The following is a 6,897-nucleotide window of genomic DNA, read 5'->3' on the forward strand; positions in this document are numbered from 1 at the left end:
CACCTGTAATGGCAGCCATAGGAAACGAATATACCCCTCCACCCCCAAATCACCTTCTCTCAAGAGCTTGTAGTTTTGATAACCATTCCCTGGGCCGAGCACACTCCTACTATACAATGAGAAGACAGGAAGAGGCGCTCTGAAGTGGGTCCCTGTGCCTCGAGGGCTGGTTGGCAGGCCCAGGAGCTGCTGTCTGCTCCTGGTACAGCACCGCCTGCACCTCCACAAGCTGGGGTCGTGCAGCAAGGACATGCAGGACAAACCTGAAGATCAAGCAGATGGACAGTGAGGCCCGTCACATTATTTCCCATAAGCATCTGTTAGGCGAATAGGCCACGAAATGGGTATCTTTGGTTGGTTTTCAGAGAATGAGTAGCAGATAATTATCAATGTAATAATGAAACGTAAGTTATGATAAAGGTAAACATGCATTACTGCCATCTGCTGCGATCGCAGAATTTGACAGCCGTTTCCCACCAGTGAGGTGCTCTCTTACATGCCAGATGTGCAGAGAAATCACATGAGGTGCCTGCTCTCAGGACGACCCCAGGCTGGCCCTCTGCACACATCCCATGAGCACAGTACAAGGTGTGCACCGTCCACCAGCTGGTCTCCATTCTAACCCAACACCGTATCAAAGCTCTACTAAAAGCATGTCCATCCGTGACCATTCCAAAGATATCTGAGTTACTTTCCACAACGCCAAATGAGAGCTTATGCCTTTCCTCTGGCTGGCAGCGCGCAGGCCGCAGGATGCCTGGAGTTACTGTCCAAGACATGAACCAGCAGAATCCCGTCAGAGCTCTGGCAGCCTTCCTCAGAAAGTCCGGGGAGCTGCAAGTGCCTGAATGGGTGGCCGTCGTCAGGCTGGCCATGCATAAAGGGCTTGCTCCCTACGATGAGAACTGTTTCTACACACCAGCTGCCTCCATCGCATGGCACCTGTACCCCTGGGTCTGAGCTCCATGACCCAGATCTATGGAGGACGTCAGAGAAACAGGGTCACGCCAGGCCACTTCAGCAGCGGTTCCAAGCGTGCGGCCCTCCAGGTCCTCCAAGCCCTTGAGCGGCTGAAAATGGTGGAAACGGACCAGGATGGGGGCCGAAAACTGATACCCCAGGGACAGAAAAATCTGGACAGAATCACTGGACAGGTGGCAGCTGCCAACAAGAAACATTAGAACAAATAATTATGGGTTCATAAATTGCCTCTTTCGTTTAAAAAACATAGTGATTATGTGACAAAGATGGGGTGACTATGAAAAATTTTTGTTGTGGTGCCCATTCTATGTTCTAGCTCTGCAATTTTCTATTGCCTGGCAAGTTAAATCCACCCTTCTCCAGTTTGCATGCAGTGTGCTCTCGCTCCTAACTTCCTGCTCCCTTTAGGCAGTCCTCTGCTTTAGTCAGACCACGATTGCTCTCCCCTCTGCATCTTGCCTTTATTCTTGATCACAGTTTCTGACTCAGAATCCCAAGCTCTCTCCACCTGACCAAGCTGCCCTTGGAGGAAACAAAACAAAACTTCTTTTTCAGGAACCAGAGGTTAGTGTGGTCTTGTTCTAGACTGACCACAAGGCAGCACTTTTTACACTTCGCCTTTTATACAAACTCTCTTGCTAGTATGTTGCCATATTTGCAATCCTTTGTGTCTAGAGCTTCCTCGTGTACTGTCCTAGGCAAAATAAACAATAGCAATACAAATTTTTAATTGCACATAAAACCTCTCTCAAAACCCCTGCCCATCTGCCCATTCAATGCACAAGGAATAGGAGAGAAGGCAAACAAAAAAATTAACCCTAATTAGCAGTCCTGGGTGGGTAAGATACGGTAAGAATAAAGACTGTCCTATTAGCAAGAATAATTGAGATTACTTGCTTTAAAAAAATTAACAATTTTGAAAATTAAGGGGATCTCCATATTCGATCATTTAACAACAGGAAGCATAAGCTTCTCTAAAATTTCCCATCAAAACAGAGTTTCATAGCAACAGCCACTAAAAGGTAAGTCTTCTGTGATTTCGATTTTACTGTCTATTATGCATTCTTTGTGACTCAGTCTAGATGGGTAAGAAATGTCAAACTTGAGATCAAAATTTTTTTATGATGAGTGGAAAACAGATCTTAAATAACTTTCAGTAATTAAAAAGCAACCAATTTATTAAAAGACATTTGTATAAGTCTGAATCTATTTAAAGTTTATTTTGCTACACGTATTTGAATTTTCTCTACTTTGAGCCTTGAATAGCTCTGATCAGAATCTTCCAAAATGCAACTGGTAAGAGAGATCAACTTGAAATTTTATAGCAAATGTAAAACTAGTGAGAAATTTTAGTCTCAACATAACTGTTTGTTTTTTTTTAATAAAAAAAAAACCTGACTACCTACATCTCACTCAATTTTTAATTTGGTTTTAGCAAAAGTGAGTAGAACCTATTACTGGAGCCTGGGTTTAAGAGTTCACCTAAAACCTAGAGAAGCAAAGTAGAAGAAAGAGGAAACACGGTCACTTTACCGGGTGTCAGTAATAGTAACATAGCATAACTGCCCTGTATCTCCTCAAGGATACGTGATGGACAGTAATGAGAGGTGATCGCCATTAAAATCACTTTCTAATTAAGAGAACTCAGTGTTTCCATACCTGCATCTTTGTTAAAACTTCAGTCTTTTGTACCTATAATATCAGCTTTTGCAATTAAAAAATACCAGCTTTTCCTTGAAATGCTAGTGTTAGAAATTTTTACTACTTTTATATTTCCCACTGAATCTATTAAAGTCAAGTGTCACATGTCGGTAGGTCATTTCTTCTCACTATTCTTATTACATTCAACCATTTCTCTCTTGCTCATTTATTCTTTCAGGCCACATTTTAGAATCACCTGTATGAAAAATATTTTTTTTTTCTCTATTCAGGGTGATGTAATTGTTCTGCAATGTCATTCTAATATGTTCTATTGATGGCTAAGAATTATGTAAAATACTGGAGAGAAGTCTGCTCTCCGCAGTGTGGTGGACTGGACATTCTAAATGGGGGCCATCCTTCATCCTCCCCCTTCCCGTCCCCTGTGAAACAGTCCCATGCTAGATAAATTACAGTGGTCATACTTTAAATATACTGATGAGATGGCAAGACAGTGAGGGAAATTCCTCAAGACCCAAAACTGTATTAACAAAACGGTGAGCAAACCACCAGCTCTTCATGTAGAGCTTCAGGACTGAAAACTTCAGGCCACAGCGAGGAGGGATGCTGATGAGGACCGGCTCTGGGTCTGAAAGAGAGTTGGGAAGCAGAATCTAAGCTCTTCACATAAAGCCAGGAGACTAGCAGGGCTCATCATGAGAGAAAACGGGGCTGGAAAAGAAACATCTGTAGACAGCTCTGCAATGATGGAAACAGTTATAAACCTTAAAATAGACTTGTTTTCCCTGATGTTTTGTTAACTCTTGCTATGGTCTACAGTATAAAGGGACACTAAGCATATGCATGGAAGCTACACACCAAGAAATCAAAGTGGCCCCAGGTGTTAGTATTATCTGGAGCTTGAAAGGCAAATAAACATAAATCCTCTTTGGACAAAAGCATCCTCAATTTAGCTACCTTAAGAATTTCAAATCATGCTTTCCCAGTGTAAAAAAAAAAATTAAAACACACAAGGAAACAAGCCATTATGTACAAGAGCTAGCAGCAAAAAAAAATTAAAGATTTAAGTTCTCAAGAAATTACGATATTGGAATGGAAAAAAAATAATAACCACATAAGTAAAACAGAGTGGAAACAAATGAGCAAGGAACAGAAGAAATCAAGCATAACCATGCAAATCTGAAAAAGAATCAAGCAGAATTTCTAAAAAATGGATTCACTGAAATTTAAAATTTAGTGGACGGGTTAGATAGTAGATTGGGCTTACATGAAGAAAGAAACAGTGACCTGGAATACAGTGAAGAAATTATTCAGAATGCACCATATGGAAAACATGAGAGTTAAAATACAAAGAACAGAATGAGGAGGCCTAAAATAAAACCTATTGGAGTTGCAAAAGGAAAAAATAGAGTAAGTAGAGGAGAAGCAATAGTTAAAGAGAAAATGGCAGAAAAGTGTCCAGAATAACAAAAAATCTGAAGCCATTAGACATAATACACATTAAGACAAGATATATCATCAAATGATATATTAAGGTAAAATAAATCCATACCTAGACACATCATAGTGAAACTCTAGAAAACAAAGACAAAGAAAACCCTTAAAAGCAGCCAGAGGCTTTGCAACAAATGGTGCTACAGCAAGTGGATGTCAATAAGCAAAAAAAAAAAAAAAAAAAGTTCTCACCTCTCACTCAAAAAGGATCACAGACTTAAATGTAAAACTAAAAAACTTACAGATGAATTGTTTCTGTTCAGGATCTAAGCTTCTCTACTGTGGAAATCTAATAAATGTTCAGTTAAAAAAAAAAAAACTTAACAGAAAAATAGGAGAAAAACCTCAGGATCAAGAATAACAAGTTCTTCTTCTTGACACCAAAAGCACGGTCCATCAAAGGAAAAACTGATACAATGGGCTTTAATAAATTTAAAATCTTTGCTCTGAAAAAACCCCATTAAGAGTAAGAAAAGGGAAGCTACACACTGGGGGAAAATATTTACAAACAACATACCCAACAAAGAACTATTATCGAGAATATACGAGTATAAAGAACTCTCAAAACTTGAAAGTAAAAATAATCCAATTAAAAATGGGCCAAGGACATGAAGAGACATTTCACCAAACAGGGTATGAAGATGGCAAAATGAGTACATGACAAGATGTTCAACATCATTATCAATTAGGGTAATGGAAATTAAAACCACAGTGAGATACCACTATACAGCTATCAGAATGGCTAAAACAAAACATAGTGAAAACACCAAATGTTGGCAAAAATGTGGAGAACTTGTAATTCCCTTTATAAAATTCTTGAAATAACAAAATCATAGAAAGGGAGAACAGATGATTGGCTGCCAATGGTTAGGTTAGGAGGGCACAGGAGTGGTGGGGAAGTGGGCATGGCTATAAAAGAGCCACAGGCAGCATCCTTGTGAGGGTGGGAACGTTCTGCATCCTCACTGTGTTTCCATTGAGATCCTGTGCACAGGATCTGTTTATTTCTTACAATTGCATATGGATTACAATTACTTCAAAATTAAACATTCAATTAACAAAAACAAAAAAGCAACCAGAAAGAAAAGACACATTACTTCCAAAGGAATGACATTTGGAATGACAATGAACTTCTCCAGGGCAATAAGAAATCAAAATAATAGAATAACATCTTCTAAGTGTTGAGAGAAAATAACTGTCGTAGAATTGTGTGCACAGAAAATCAACTTTAAACTGATTTGGTGAACATGGGCCATTTTTGATAAACAAAAACTAAAGGTTTACCATCAACAGACTGTCATGTCACTAAAGGGGTGGATCAAAGGACATCCATCAGAAAGAAGAAAAACTATTCTAGGTGGAAGGTCTGAAATGCAAAAATGATGAGTAATGAAACTGGTTAACACATGGGTAAATGTAAACAATAACCTATATAAAAACAATAATAACAAAAAGGTCTAATTTGTAAGGTTAAAAATCATAAGCTAAGACTAAACTACTGGAGAATTACAGCACAAAAGTTGGAAGAGGGATGATTTAAACTTAAAGATTTCCAAGATCTTCAATTAAAGGAAGGCAAAAATATTAACATTTACACTGTAAGTATGGATGGTAAAATTCAAAGGAATTCCCCCCAAACAAAAATGATGGGGTCATCACTGTGTGAGGGATATAATGATAAATGTCTAACTATTACATTGTTTTGTGCACCTGAAACTAATAAAAAAAAAAAATGATGGGGGGAAGGATGGAATTTCTTTTTCTTTTTCTAGAAAGAAAAATGAAGTGGAAAAAAAGTGCGCGCGCGCACACACACGCACAAAACAAGGAATGAATCCAAGTGTATCAGTAAATAATTAGGACTAAACCCAAATTTAAGTTAAAAAATATTCCAGCTCTATGTTGTTTCTGAGACACACTCAAACAAGGACTAAGATATAAATAGACAGTAAAAAAATGTACCAAATATACTGAGTAACTTCACGTCACTATATTAAAAAACTTCAATGGAAATGACAAATTCCCAGAAAAATGCAATAACAAAAATAGTAAACACTTGAAAGAAACAGAAAAGCTAACATTTCTATAACCATTGAAACCTAATCAATAAATTTTCTCACAAAAGAAATACAAAGTTCAGACAATTTTACAGGCAAGCTCTATCTAATTTTCCAGGAACAGATAATTTAAACCTTTTTCTTCTCTTTCAGGAGAACAAGGGGGGAAAGAGAGAGACAGAGAGAGACAGAGAGAGACAGAGAGAGACAGAGAGAGACAGAGAGAGAGAGACCCCACTTACTAACTTATCTCATAACTTGGACATCAAAATTAGACAAGAGCAATAGAAAAAAAGGAAAATTCTAGGCCAACTTCATCACTATACTAGAAATTTTATCCAGCTAAAATCAGTAGAAACCATTATTTTATCAATACTGCACTAGAAACTTTAAACAGCCAGCACTAAAAGATCACCACCACCACAAATAAGTGTATACATATTTTTAAAAATAAATTTTTAAATAAGAAAAAAGCAATTATTTGCAGACATTGTCCTCATAAAAGACCCCCCCAAAAAAAACCTTAAATAAATTTTAAATATAAGACTTTAGTAAAATGGTTGCATATAAGAGCAGTAATCAAAAATATAACTTCTGTGCTCACTTGAGCAGCACTTTTACTAAAATTGCAATGATACCCACAGATGATTAGCACGGCCTCTGCACAAGGATGATATGCAAATTTCATCAACCATTGCAAATTTTA

General features: G+C 37.9%; 1 non-coding gene and 1 pseudogene across 1 annotated transcript; both read left to right on the forward strand.

The window, feature by feature from the left end:
* Nucleotides 1-274: 274 nt before the first annotated feature.
* LOC117020391 (40S ribosomal protein S19-like) lies at nt 275-2,107 on the forward strand (annotated as a pseudogene).
* A 4,680-nt stretch (nt 2,108-6,787) lies between these two features.
* On the forward strand, nt 6,788-6,897 carry LOC117020962 (U6 spliceosomal RNA). Its single transcript, XR_004422785.1, has one exon. It is a non-coding gene; the product is annotated as a U6 spliceosomal RNA (small nuclear RNA).

This window comes from Rhinolophus ferrumequinum, chromosome 3 (assembly GCF_004115265.2).
Source record: "Rhinolophus ferrumequinum isolate MPI-CBG mRhiFer1 chromosome 3, mRhiFer1_v1.p, whole genome shotgun sequence".
NCBI lineage: Eukaryota > Metazoa > Chordata > Mammalia > Chiroptera > Rhinolophidae > Rhinolophus > Rhinolophus ferrumequinum.